The sequence below is a fragment of the Macrotis lagotis genome, chromosome 4 (assembly GCF_037893015.1).
Source record: "Macrotis lagotis isolate mMagLag1 chromosome 4, bilby.v1.9.chrom.fasta, whole genome shotgun sequence".
Lineage (NCBI taxonomy): Eukaryota > Metazoa > Chordata > Mammalia > Peramelemorphia > Peramelidae > Macrotis > Macrotis lagotis.
The window spans coordinates 152,280,191-152,295,308 of record NC_133661.1 but is presented as its reverse complement, the minus strand read 5'-3'; the positions used below and the strand labels follow the sequence as shown (position 1 = coordinate 152,295,308).

Here is a 15,118-nt window from a genome sequence, read left to right as displayed (position 1 = left end):
AAGTTGGGAAATTCTAAACGCTTTTCCCGGTTTCTCTCTGAAACAACTTTAAATGTTGCCTTGAAACACACTCTGGAGTGAAAGAACTCACAAAAAAAGGCAGAATGAAACCAGTTCAAGATATGTTGGAGGGACTTGAGAAAAGGGTCTGTCTCATTTTTGTAAAAAAGGGAATGCAGCCTGGAGTAAAGAAGCCAGGGGAAGACTTGTAACCACAGCACAGATCAGTTAATGCAGGTCCCTGGGTCCTGGGTCAAGCCAGTGGTACAGAAGGTCAGCAGTGCCCAGTCCCAGCACAGAAGGCATATTACATATCCTAGAACACCAGCTCAACAGGTAGGTCTGGGTCAGGGCTGCCCTAAACTCAGGGAGCAAGTTGCCAGCACTTGAGGTCCTAGTGACCAGTGGCCAGCCCACAGAACAATAAGCTCGGGACTGTGTCCTGTATATCCCAGGAGCAGAGCTCAACTTAAAATGAGAGAAATTAAAAAAATAAAAATAAAAATAAAAAGGATCCTAACCATAGAAATCTATTATGGTGAGAGGGAAGATCAAAACATGATCTTAGAAGAATAGCACTGGCAAATTGCTTTATATGAAGCCTTGAAGGGCATTATGAAATTTTCAAAAAAGTTCTCTTGGAAGAACTCAAAAAAGGATTTTAAAAATCAAGTACAAGAAAGAGAGAGAGAGAGGAAAAATTGGAAAAAAAGAAATTAGAGTTACACATTATGAAAAAAAGTCAAGGGTTTGGAAAAGGAAGCACTAAAATTGACTGTAGAAACCAATACCTTTAAAAATAGAATTGGCCAAATGGAAAAGGAGACACCAAAGTTAGTTGAAGAAAATAAATCCTGAAAAAATTAGAAGGGGGGGGCGCCCAGCCCAGATGATGGTCATGAAAGCAGGAATTCCTGGAAACTTATTCCCCCCCAAAACTCCAAAAGCAGTCAAATTATGACTAGCCAAAATTTAGAGGGGCAGAACCCACAGAAAGACTGAGTGATACAATTTCCCAGTCCAAGACAACTCAGAAGTTCCACAAGAAAGGTCTGTTTCACCAGGACCAAGGTTTAAAAAAAGCCACTGCACCAGGTGCCTAGATCCCTGAGGGCCCTGGGTCAGTGGGCAGAGGGGGTGGTTTCCAGACCTCCTGACCCAGGAATCACTGGGAACAACTTGAAGGGGTAGTGAGAGAACTCTGCCCCACCACATTTCAGTGCAGAGCAAGTGCAGGTCTCAAAGGAGCTGTGCAGTAAGAAACTGCAGCAGGAATTGGGGAAGACAGCCTACACCTGCAGTGTGCAGCCCATGGACAATAAGGGGGTTGGGGGGAGACTACAGAGGTCTCTCTACTCTCCCTGGGTCAGGACTTAGCTATTCGGCCACACTGAGATCCAGGTTACAGTCTGGGTCCTCATACCACTACAGCCAAGCAAGGACCATCCTCACAGCTCCGTGGCAGAGGGAGCACCTGTGGTCATCCAGACCAGAGCACAGATGAGAGAGCAGACAGAGCCTTTCATAAGACCTTCGAGGAATTAAGGCCCCTGTGGAGTGTCCCAAAAACCCCACAAAGCCTTCGAAGTGCAATAAATCAGTCATAGGCTGAGGAAATGAGCAAACAAAAGAAAAAGAAGAACCTGATCATAGAAAATTACTTTGGACACATGGAAGATTCAGAAGATGACAAAATTGAAGCTTCTGTAACCAAAACCTCCAAAAGAAACAGAAATTGAGCTCAGCTGTGGATGAGCTCAAAAAAAAAAAGGCTTTAATTAAGAGAGGTAAGAGGAAAAATTAGGAGGAGAAACAAAAGTAATTCAGATAAATCATGAAAACTAAATCAGCAGCTTGGTGAAAGAAATAACAAAAAAAATATACTGAGGAAAATAAGATGTTAAAAACCAATTTAGACCAAATGGAAAAAAGCAACACAAAAAAGGAAAATAAGGAGAAGAATGCCTTAAAAACAGATTTGACCAGCTGGAAAAGGAGATAAAAAAAAAGTTCTCTGAAGAAAATAACTCCTTCAAATGCAGAATGAAATAAAGGAAGCTGATGACTCTGCAAGAAATCAGGAAGAAATAAAATTTATTCCAAAATACCCCCAAAATTAGAAGAAAATGTGAAATATTTCATTGGAAAAAACTGATCTCAAAAACAGATCCAAGAGAGATAATTTAAAAATTATTGGGCTACCCAAAAAAGAGCCTAAATTTCATTTTTCAAGGAAATAATTCAGCAAAATTGCCCTGAGATCCTAGAAGCAGAGGATAAAGTAGAAATTGAGGAAATTCATCAATCACCTCCTGAGATCCCAAAAGAAAAAAACTTCCAGGAATATTATAACCAAATTCCAAAACTCCCAAGTCAAAGAGAAAATACTAAAAGCTGCCAGAAACAAACAATTCAACTGACATGACTCTATGGTCAGGATTACACAAGATCCGGAAGCATCTACATTAAGGGCTCATAGGAACTGGAATATGATATTCCAGAAGGCAAAGGATCTTGGTTTACAACTCAGAATCAACTACCCAGCAAAACTGAACATTCTCTTTCAGGGGAAAAGATGGACTTTCAATGAAACAGGGGACTTTCAAACTCTCCTACTGAAAGAACCAGAGCTGAACAGAAAGTTTGATCTCCAAGTTCAGGACTCAGGTGAACCATAGAGGGGGTAGATGAGAAGGACTAACTAAGAGGAACTTAAAGATGTTGAACTGTCTGTGTTCCTGCATGGGAAGAAGATACTGATAACTCATATGAACTTTCTCATTTATAATAAGAGCAGTTAGAAGGAGCATGTCCATAGACAAGGCACAGGAGGGAGCTGAATATAATGGTATAATACAGTAAAAGATGGAGTCAATGGGAGATAAAGGAAAGTACTGGGAGGAAGAGAAAGGAGAGGAAGAAGGGGCTAAGATAATTCACATAAGAGTCAAGAAAAAAGCTTTTCCAATGGAGTGGAATGGGGGAAGATGAAGGGGAATGAGTGAGCCTTCATTCTCATCAGAAATGGCTCAAGAGAGGAAATAACATACACACTTAATAGGGTATAGAAAACTATCTTCCCTAGAGAAAAATAAGAAAGGGATTGGATAAGGAATAATAGGGGGAGGGAAGGGAAGAATAGGTGACAGAAGAGAGGGAAGACTGTGGGGGGGAGAGGGTTTATGTTTACTCTCACAACAAGATTATTGTAATAATATAAACAAAATAAATAAATAAGAAGTTTAATGGAAATTTTTTTTCATCCATAAAAAAAAAATTAAAATTGGGCAAGTGAAGCAACTCAGGACTGTCACACACTATCACACTGGTAAGACTTACATGATGGATTTATTCCTAGAATACTTGAATTGCATTTATGATTCTGCCACTATCTACATATGTTGATCTTAGCACTGTTAAAAGTTGCACCTCTCAGGGGTGGCTAGGTGGCATAGTGGATAGAGCACTGGCCCTGGAGTCAGGAGTACCTGGGTTCAAATCCAGTCTCAGACACTTAATAATTACCTAGCTGTGCGGCCTTAGGCAAGCCACTTAACCCCATTTGCCTTACAAAAAATAAAAAAATAAAATAAAAATAAAATAAAATAAAAAAGTTGCACCTCTCAAATTGTCCTTGCCTCAAAAGTCAAAAGGAATAAATCTAAGGAAAAAGCTCTGCTTCAAATACCACTTTATCACGATATTAAAAGATATTCAATTTCATTTTTTAAAAAGCTGAGTACCTATCATGCTTATGCACTTGGGGTGGCAAAATTAAGTAGTACTATGAAAAGAGTACTGGATTTGGAATAAAAGAATCTGAGCCCAAATTCTGGTTTTGTCACTTACCAAGAATCATAGAAATAAGTTAGAAAGGAATTTCGTAGCCAGAAAGCATACAGATTTCCTAATCTTTTTAAGTGTAATGGATTTCCCCCTGGCAGTCTGGTTGAAAGCAAAGGATCCTTTCCCAGAATGTTGTTTTAAAAAGAATAAAATACCTAGGATTGCAAAGGGAACAAATTATATTGAAATACAATTATAAAAAACCTTAAAAGTCAAGGTCACAACCCCTAGATTTAAAGAAACTCTGATATGATCAAATGTCTTATTTTAATGCTACTGAGGGACAGAGATCTGAAATGACTTGTCTTGACCTGATAGTCAGGATCCAAACCCAGTGCTCTCCCTACTAAGCCATACAGTCTCTTACCAGGTGTTAGTCATGTGACCCTAGACAAGCTCTGTTAATACCTTCTCAAGTGTCAAATAAAGGAATTAGTCTCAGATGGCCCTTAAAGTCTCTTCTGGCTTTAATAAGCATAAAGATCAACAGGACAAAGCTTGTTGGTTAAGGCACAGACCACTTAAGAGTTCTCCCCGAACTTGGAACAGATGCCACCAAAAAACAAACTAAAACACTATAGCTTCAATTACTTTTTCCTCCTTACAAAGCAGGTAGATGAAAAGAACTCACTCTCAAAAGAGCAACAGCTCATAATTCAATTTAAACTGGCTCCTCAAGCATCTTCTCTAACTTTACAAATTTCACCAGATCACAGAATCAAAGCTGGAAGAGATCTTAAATAAATACATACAAATATATGTATTTATTTAAGACCATGCTTGAAGTAATAGTTTTTAGCTTTAAAGTTTAAAGTCTAATATCAGAATTTACTTGTCTCACTAAAAAAGATATTAAGAATATATAAGATGTATGACAAAAGTGTTTATAAAAAAAGGTAAAGTGAGATAGGAGAAAGCATATCCACTTAAAATGCTAGGTTTTCTTACCATTGATCTCTAGGCTAGAACGTATCAGAACCAATCAAAGACAAAATACTAAAAAGATTTAAATTTCTGAGGAAGGTTTCACTAGAAGCACTCAAGTTGATGTTAACTAAAATGCAGTCTACAAATTCTAACACTACCTCAGCCACTGCAAATAGCAGAAACTTCAGCTGGCTGGGCAGAGCTAAGCAGTCCCCAGACTTCACCCAACTAAACAAAAAGATGGATACTGTAGACTACACTTCATGAATATTAACTAGAGTAGTTAGCTCCAGGGTAGCTATAAAGTCTAGCCTAAGTCCCAGTTCTCAGCTAGCTAGCTTGGCAATAGTGAAGGAGAGATTTATCAAAAATTAGAAGGGTTAAGGAATGGATAGACAGAGCAGCAAACAAGCAGGAAATTTAAAAGAGCAACTGCAGCAAGTCAAACTGAGGAAGAGTTCTCCATTAAGTGTAACAGACTTCAGACATCTTCATCTTTACACTGCTGAATTAAGTACTAGGTCTTCTAAAACCACAGCTATGTGATGGAAAGAAGCCAAAGCACCAGAAACAAACCTGAAAGTTCACTTTTTCAGTTGGTGAGCTAGGCACACCCCTTGAATTTATATTTAAACAGGGCATGCAAAAAAATCCTTCTACCCTAAGGAATTGTACCAGAAGGGAGAGAAAAACAGAAGCTGGGTCTATCATAGAGCTAGGGCTTTTCCCATAAGCCTTTGAGAAGAAAAACTCCTTAGAGACCCAAATCATACAATACCCATAAGCAACTAACACCTAGGTAGTATTAGGGAAAAGTCCTGCTCAGCTGGAAGCTGGGTTACTGAGCCTCAGGGTCAGCCTCTGGTGCCTCCCAGACATGACTGACTGCAATTTTCACCCTGATTAACTTCCAGGAATGCCAGCCAGAGAAGCAGCACAGGGAACACACACCAAAAGCTATTTCCTCCCATGCTGCTGAACTCTTCGGTATTAACCTGAGACTACCTCTTTACATCAATAAAACTGAAAGAGTAAGTATTGAGTGCCAGGATCCTTCAGGGAAGTTCCTCCTGAGACAACAAGGGACCTCTACTTTCAGGAAGCAAATGGATCACAGATAAATATCAACCCATGGAAAGGCTCAACATTACCTATATCATTACTAAGTGAGTTATTATGAACTTTTTTTTTTAAAAGGTCCTAAGCAAAATGCTGACACCAACAGCCTTCCTCCCTCCCCAGCCTTTGAACAGCCTACACCCTACTACCAATAAACAGCAGTAGTTTCAACTCTAAAAAAAAGACCCATTCCTTAAACCTGAAAATCTTCCAAAGCCCCCACAGCCTGAATTTTAGTTCATTATATATAATACAAATGTGCATTAGAATAAAATGACATTAAGAAACTTTCACAAAGAATCCTTCCTGCCCCTTTCTCAGGAAATAAAATACTTACACTAATGAAAATTAGGAAAGACCAAAACTGAAGTCATTTTGCCTTTTTTTCTTCCAATTTTCCTGCAACTACTACTCTTAGACCAGCATGCTCAAAGTATTGATTCTAAAACCAAACCAAACAAAGACAATGAACATACCAAGTCTCTAGTTTGTAACCAAGATTCAAGGATATATAGATACACACTTCAACACCTATGAGTGAAATTTCCTTCGAGTCAGCATTCCCACTAAGGAAATCATGTTAATATATACAAAGAGTTTTTAATAGAGCATACTTTTGCAAACACAATAGAGAACAAAACATTCTAAACCTGCCTTTAACATGGAGGTATAATGCCTGAAGAACTACAGGTCCCAGCATGCAATATGGCCAAACAACCTGGTTATATGAAAATCAAAATGAAGAGTTAAAGGTGTGGCCTCATGTCCCCAAGGGCTGCTGCAAGCAGCCTGGCCCACTTTCCAATTCCCCTATCTCAGACTTGCCACAGGAGGTTTTCCACCAATCTTTCCAAACTACTCATATTCCTGATTCAAATCTTTCTGAAAGTCCATAATAAAAGAAGCCTTTTCCTTAAGTCTGAGTTTGCTCATTGTTCTGCCTACGCTTTCCTAATCTAGTCCTAACTAATCTAGCAGATAACAGCAAAACCCAATACAGCAGGTTAAAAAAAAAAAAAGCCCAATATCTCTGTTCTGTGGATCCATTATAATCAGGAATTACAGACACAAACATACACCATTTCAATAACATATGATGAATGTTTTAAGGGGCTATTTCAATACAAGGTATTATAATATTACCACAATACTGAAGCAAATCAACCACAAGATCTTTGTACAAACAGGGAAAAAAATTCTTTAAACAGCCAACAAATGGTTATTATTGGAAGCCCCAAATCCCAGTATTAATTTGGCATCTCCAACAAAAATTCTAACCAGGGGAATTACCAACCTGGCTATGAAATCTTGCTGGGAAGTCTCCCAGAATTCCTGTGAACCTGCAAATTCTTGCAGTTACCCAACAGGATTCCTATCTTCACTGTGCTCTTCAAGAGGGAATTTCACTAAAAGGATCTGCTATCAAATTTGTTTAGTATTCTTAACATTAAAAGGGCAAAAACATTCACCAACTAAAATTTTCTGGACAGACTTTAGTCATTCAAAAGAGTCAATTCAAAGCAAGCTTTCTAGTAAGTGCACAAAAATGGAGGTCTGCTCACCACCCCCCACAGAATCTGAGATGGTCCCTCCAGGCTCAAAGAATCCAAATCAAAGTGACTCAAAGGCCTTGGACCTGAATACCAAAGCTAAGCAAGAAAACCTGCACAGATCATGGAACAAATTCTTCCAGGTATAATTTCCTTCCCTCAGACTTTCATTAATAATAATTCATTTATGTAAGACTTTAAATACTATCAGTGTCCTCACAACAATCCTGAGAGATATGGATCATCATTGGATTTTGTTCTTCCCCCATTCTGACTTGTGATTTTATCAGAACAGGACCCCCTCCACTAGCACAGACCAGCAACTTCTCCAAGGTCTAAAAATAGACTAAGAAGTAAAAGGACTTGCCCACAACTATGCCACAAGTATGTCTGAAGCAGGACTTGAATCCAATTCTGACTCCAAGATCAAATCTCTAGATTGTCACTGTACCACCTGCCTCTTTTGAGATCTCAGAGAGTTAATGATGCAACAGCTATTAAATATCAGCACAAAGATTTGAATACCCCAGGTGTTGCTAATTTAAGTGCCCTTTCTATTTCATCATGATGTAGCATGAGCTCTGTTTACCTTTCTTAGGTCACTGGGGATCTGAGCTAGACCAAGAAGAATCAGAAAAAATCATCTGTATGAATATAGTCAATAAATTACTGTATCTATAATTCATCTAGAAAGAATTGCTAATGCGCCCAATACTAAAAGGCAGTGCCCTATGGCAAAAGCAGAGCATAAGGTGCTCCCTCCAACAGGTCTAGCAGTAGAGTATAAAGACCGATCATGCCTACTTATTTTTGCTTCAACACTTTCACCCCAACATCTGCTCCCCATAAATAACTAAATCCCCATCCAAGCTTTAAATGACAGACTATTAAGGCTGGAAGAGATCTTAAGGGATCTAGAACAAACAACCCTTGGATAAAGAAAGTTGAGACCCAAGGTAGGTTGAGTTGTCTGAGTTCACATTGCTAGTGAGTTGAAGAATGATGACTAGATCTTCCAAATCTTAATCTAGTGGTTTTATCATACCACTAGATCCAAAGGGTCAGAGCAATAAAAAGAAAATGTCTGGTCAGATGATCTTTTATGCAAACAGTAAATGAACCATGCAAAAAAAAAAAATCTCCCCACACAGAGATGAACAAAGGACAGGGATAGGAAAGGTCCCCTCACCAATGAGATAAAAGCAACATTTGTTCCCACAAGCATTTCCTAAAAACTACCTACATTTTCCAATTCTTTTAATTACCTACCACATGCTGCATAGTGTTTATAGCACAAGAGGATAAGCATGAATATCTTGCAAAGGAACATATCGTTGGCAGAATGAATCCAAAAAGAAACTTTCAAAGAACAAGATGGACAAAAGTAGAAAGAAAACTGTTAGGAAAATTCAATTTGGAATATAAAGCAAAACTCAAGAGCAAAGTCTGCCAGATTCAGTGACTAGACTAGAAAAGCCAATGGTAAGAAAGCCATGTCAGAATCTCCCTGGATAACAAATTGTTGTTTCTAACAAAGAAGACAAACAAACAGAAACAAAAGAAAAGTTCCTAACTTATCCTGAAGCAATGGACTAAATATGACCTTCTAGGTATTTGCCATCTCTAATTTCTAGTACTCTGATCTATGTACAAACAGCAAGAAAGCCATGAAAAATCAGCCCTGTGGGATCTGGAGGTCTGCCTTGACAAGATAGAAAGCTCATTCATTCCTCTGACTGTGCTCCAGAGACTGCAGTTCAACTCCTGCTGGTGAGAGGAGGGGGAAGACCAAAGTGGGGGAGAGGGAAGGAGGTGGAGGATCTGGGCTAACACTATAATAGCTACAGTAATGAGTGTTTCCATGTTGCTAGTATAGTCTAGAATGGGAGATGGGGGGAAGGGAGAAAAACATGAGGAAGCAAACTATCAAGAATTACAGAAAAGGATATGGTGGCTCAAGGCAATGGCTGGGTATCAATGAGAAGAAAAACAAAACTGGAGTTTCTTTATCTAGTGAATACAAGGAGCCTAGTCTCTCCCAGCAGTGAGTGCCATACACTGGTTCCCACCAGGCTCCCATTTAGAATAATCCAGCAGACCAGCAGAGCCTAAGCAGACAGCACAGTACCAAAGCCTCAGGCTGCCCTGTCAATGACCCCAATAGCAACCCATGGGGCCAGGCCCCAGAGAAGGGGAGGGAGGGGGGAAAGGGGGTCTCACAGAGTTGGCCCGATGATCTTTCTTACCTGAAAGAGCCTGACACACACACACACTCACTCTCTCTCTCTCTCTCTCATTTGGGCTGACAAACAGGCTAGGGTCCTGACTCTAATCAGTATGTGTGGAGGGTTTGGGAAAGAGGTATTTTGGAAGTCCAATAGAAGGCCAGATGTTTCCACCCAATTAAGCTTTTCTGTGTTTCCTCCATCAACAAACAAGTTACAGTTATACAGAGTTTCTTCTCTAGAAGGGCATAACAAAAAGGGTAAACAAACACCAAGCACAACTTGTGACAACTCTACTTTCAATATGCTCTTTGGCACTGACAATACACACCTGGGAAGCTTAAAATACCTATTAATTTTACTAAGAAAAATGATGATACACAAGGAAAAATCTGGTGATTTGTGATAATACTTCAAATAGGGAAAAGAAAACTTCCCACAAAGATTAGAAAATAAATTTTTTTTTAAAAATATTTAATAAAGACATCTCTTTCAGATCATCCAGCCCTCCATTGATTGTTTGACTTTATGAAGCAGTCCTAAGTAAAGGGTAAAGGGCAAGGTTTTACAAAGGTGTCATTCAGAAAGACTGAAAATAAAACTACAAAAAAATCTCAAGAGCTGCAATCACCATGAGGATCATATGCTTAGAGCTAGAAGGAACCTCAGAAACCCTCTATTCCCTGTCTCCTCAATTTCAGACAGTAGAATGCTGAATTAAATAGGTTAGGTCAAGAGACTTGTCTCACAAGGAATGACATTTAAACAAAGAGAAATGTGCGTTTTAAAAATGCCTCAGAAAAAGCATTTCAAGAATAGGACTACTACCAAAAAAATATTAGCCTTTCTGCAATAGGGAAAAACATTTTGGTTGCCTAACACCTAGCTAGTGAACTAAATTCCTTTCACAAGGAATAAAAGCATCAGTTTCTCCCCTTCCCATTTCCCTTTAGTAAACAAATACTGGAAACCCTAAATTACCACCATTTCCTTCACATTCATGATACATAGAGACACAAACTGAGCCTTCTAGGACACCTCCTGAGCTTTGTCACTCAGCAACCTCCTAGAAACGCAGGGGCCTGAGAATCTCCTTTTTCTTTTACTACATCATCATTCTATTCACACACATGCCAGTATAATGCAGAGAAATGGGAAGGAAAACACAATTTCATACATATGGGCTTGCCTTCTGAAACACAGGAGATCAAGCATTTTCTTGCCACACTGGCATATAATTCTTTTACCCCACCTGCCCAGTAATCCCTCCTCAGCCACAAAGCTGCTGCCAATTCCACATGCCCAGTGAGGTAGGTACTTTGGTGGTACCTGTTCCCTGGTGAAGATAGTCCTTCATGGCCCTTTATTGGGTTTACCACCTACAAACCATTTACTAGGCAACTCATATTTCCATTCTAACCAACTTTTTCCTGGAAACTGTACTGAATATATTCATAGTTCACTTGGTATTTTTGTAGGGAACTGACAGTCTCATTTTTAAGAGCCAAGTGGAAGAAAACTGGTTGGAAAGCCACAAACAACATGTCACCTAACATAAGGTGGCAATATTCCTAGAGTGGGCTCTGCCTGGCAGTATCCTTATGCATGATCAGTTGCCTTCAAAGAAGGCAACAAATGGCTAGCTCTCAACTGAAGAAAAAATAGCAACATAATGCTGTTAGGCAAGGGAGGCAGAGGTGAATCCGAAGCAAATAGGAGTTCTAGGAAGTTCTTTAGGACACCCACACTTTCTTTTTTTTCCCTAGATTGTATGACTGAACTCAAGCAGCAGTGCCAGCCAATCATCTAAATTAGAGATAGCACCTCTGCCTGACACAGCAATTAGCAAACCCATCAGTAAGCCATCTTCTATTCCACCCCTCCCCCCAAGATTCCATCCAGATGCTGAAAATATGAGCTGCCTACTTCAGAAAGCCCACTCTAAAACCAGGATGATCAATATTCTATACTAGAATAAGTACACTAGGGTCGGCTAGGTGGCACAGTGGATAGAGCAACAGCCCTTGGAGTCAAGAGTCCCTGAGTTCAAATCTGACCTCAGACACTTAATAATTACCTAGCTGTGTGGCCTTGGGCAAGCCACTTAACCCCATATGCCTTGCAAAAACCTAAAAGAAAAGAATAAGTACACTAAAACCACATATCCAAGTCCATAGGCACCGATTTACCCATACAAAATAAATGCTAACCTCCACAGCTAATTCAGATGGACAGACTTTTTACTGAAACAGAAAAGGTACAAATTTCCTAAAGTGTTGGAGAAACAGAAACATCTTTACAGTAGAGATAAAACTAAAACATTCTATGTAAGAGATACAACTCTGGAATCATGAAAACTAGAAAAAAATGTCCACTGGCATTTCATATTCTAAACATCTTCAAAATGAGCTACATCTGGAAATTCAGAAAGACCAAAATTCAAATCCTGACTCTAATACTACTCATGTAGCATCTCATCGGCAAAATGAATGGGGGGTAACACTGGACTACCTCTAAGGTCCGTTCGTTTATAATATTATTAAATTAAGTTCTGTTAGCAACTTGTCTATATAAATCAATATTCAACATTGAGGCAGTGGAAAGGAGTCAAAGGATCTGAATTCAAATCACTGTACTGCCATTTACTACCTGGCATGAGCTTGGGCAAAGTCAAATACTATCTCTGGGCTTCAATTTTCTCATCTGTCAAATGAGGGTGGTGGAGAAGTTAACCTGTAGTCTCTTCCAGTTCTACATTTATGACCTATTATCCACATGGAAAGTCATAACGATTTGGTCTTCAGAAAAGAGGTGAACAAGAAAATCATGGACAAATCTATATCATTTACCAAACTATGGTCTAGATCAAAGATGTCAAAATTAAAAATAAGTAAAAACAAACCATAGACAATGTTACATTTTAAAGTAAGATCACTATGTGGCCAGCTTCTTATATATCAAGAAGAATGGCTCCTATTTTCTATTCAAGCCTGAGACCACTAATCAAGATAATTACACAATTGCAAGTGATTCATTTTGTTTTCTACTATTTCTAGGGATCAGAACTCACTCCTCTTCTCAAGACATTTTTCCAATCTCTTTTAGTGGCAAGATCTTCTTTACTGTATATATTGGAAACCTTTTTCTATCAGAAAAGAATATCCTGGGGATTTGTTGTTTTTTTGAGTCAAGAAAAATAGAACCTTTCTTCCTCACCATGCTATCCCTATGGACTTGGACCAATCTAATCCTCAAAGTTTTTTCTCATCTTTGATTCCCCACTCCCTTCCATTAATGGCAACCAAATTGCAAATGCTTTTTATCCCCATGCTCATGCTCTTCAAAACCTTTGTTGATTAAAAAAGAAAAAAGGCCTTTATTTTCTTCAGCCAGCACTTCCTCTTCTTATTTCAATACTGAGGATTTCTGATGGTAACCTGTCTTTCATTCCTTAAGATAATCTTTCTGAGTTGCCAGGGGTTGAGAAGTGTTCCACCTTCTGGGAATATGCTTTATCTAATACTCAAAGCTGCTGTGAGACAGGACCTTTGAGAGTTGCACTCCCCCACCATCAAGACCCGCTTTAAGCTTTCTCACAGTTGGCCTAGTCTTCAAGAAGCAGGCTGCTTCTCAATTGTCTATGACAACAGAAACCAAAGTCACCTCCATGAAATGAAGCAGCATCCAAGTAGGAATTTGGTGGAAGCAATTCAAGTGGCCTCTCCTTGGTGAAAGTTTCATACTCACAAAACATACCCAGGCTGGAAAAGCCAGTGGGTTGTTTTTTTTTAATTGTCCTACTACTACTTATTAAAAGCCTTTTCTAAGAAGGTACTTGGGCCTCAGCTGTAACTTAAGCCTGTAAACACAGGTCCTCTACAACACACCAACTGAAAACGTAAAGCTTGCAGATCTCATCTCAGTCAAGTCGGAAGAGCTGTAACCCAGGACTGGAAGTTAAAGTGGATACGCTAGCTATCTTTTTGGGGAGCCAATTCCCTCCAGAAGACTCTCAGACGCTGCTGTTCCATCTTAGGACAAGCTAGCTGAGGAGGCAAGCACAACAACACTGGCACCCCCTATTCTTCAGAAAAATGTGTGCCAAAGAGCTCTGCATTGTTCCTCACTGAAAAAGAAGAGGCTCAGTGTCTGGCTTCCTCCAATGGCTGAGTCTCAGTCTAGGAGGGGAAGAAAATGGCTCGGAGGAGCCTGGGAGATGGAGCCTATCCAAAGCTCTCAGACAAGACTTGAACCGGTGACCTTCGCTGTGTACACAATAGGCGGTGCGAGGCACCGGTGGGTCTCCGGGCCCGGGGCTGCCCGCCCGACCATTGTGTGTGGCAGCCCGGCCTCGGCCCCTCGCCACTGCCCAGGCCGGGGCTCCCTCCCTGCAGACAAAGCGGGCCGGGGCGGGGACGGCGGCGGGCTGCGGCGGGCCCGCGGGGCACATGGCCGGGCCGGCCCCGCGCGCCCCCCATCTTGGCGGCCCGGGCCTGGCTCCGGGCCCTTCGCCGAGGGCTGTGCGCTCCGCCCCGCGCCAGCCCAGGGGCTGCGAGCCGCGGGCCGTTGCCGCTGCTTGCCTCCCCAGCACGCATGAGCCGGTCGGATGCGTGTCCTCCTCCTCGCGGCCCCGGGGGAGGGGAGCGCGGCGCGGCGCGGCGCACAAGCCCCGCGGGCCCGAGCAGGCCGGGGCGCGGGGCCGCCCGGCCCGGGCCCCTCCATTTTGAAGACAAGGAGCCGAGCGGCTGGGCCGCGAGCGCCGGCGGAGGCGGCTCCCGGCCGCGGGCCCGCGCCCGCTCCCCGCCCGCCCCGCGCAACGACCTCCGCGCCGGCCCCCGCCCCGCGCCCGGCCGCGCCCCCCCCCCCCCCCCGCTCCAACCCCCGCCGCCCCCTCCGCCGGGCCCGGGCCCGCAGCGCCGCCCCCTCCCCACCCCCACCCCGCCGGCTCCACACAAAGCTCCGGACTCACCGCGCGGCCGGTCCCGGGAGCCGCCACCTCCGCCCACCCGGGGCCCCCGGCCGTGGAGCCGCCGCCGCCGCCGCTACGGGCCCCAGGCCGCCATCCGTGCCCGAAGCCCCTCCCCCACCCCACCCCGACTCCGGCTCTCCTCCTCGTCCCGGCGCCGCTCGCCCCACCCGGCCTGGCCGGTGCCGCCGCGTCCCGGGGCCCGCGGGTGCCTGCTGCCGCCGCCGCCGCCGCCGCCGCCGCCGCGATCCGGGACCCGGGACGACCAAGGCCGTCCACAACACCCGGACGCCGGACTACCGGGCCCCCGGATCCGGATTCGTGGCCGGCGCGGAGAAACCCGGAGGACAGAGCTCCCGAGTACGGAGCGGGAGAGCGGGCGCTGGGGGCGGGGAGCGGGGGGGGGGAGGGAAACCCGGAACCCGGATGGAAGAGGCAAATCCCGGTCCCGGAACGCGCGGCCACGCGGAGCCCGGATTGGAGGG

General features: G+C 42.7%; 1 protein-coding gene across 2 annotated transcripts in view; it reads right to left on the bottom strand.

The window, feature by feature from the left end:
• ZNF609 (zinc finger protein 609) overlaps nt 1-14,758 on the bottom strand; it is a 241,562-nt gene extending 226,804 nt beyond the window's left edge. The window contains exon 1 of one of the 2 annotated variants that reach the window (XM_074234383.1): nt 14,637-14,758. The gene's annotated coding sequence lies outside the window, so the exon portion shown is untranslated. The remainder of the gene's footprint in view (nt 1-14,636) is intronic. The other variant, XM_074234382.1, reaches the window with a different exon arrangement.
• Between the last annotated feature and the right edge of the window lie 360 nt (nt 14,759-15,118).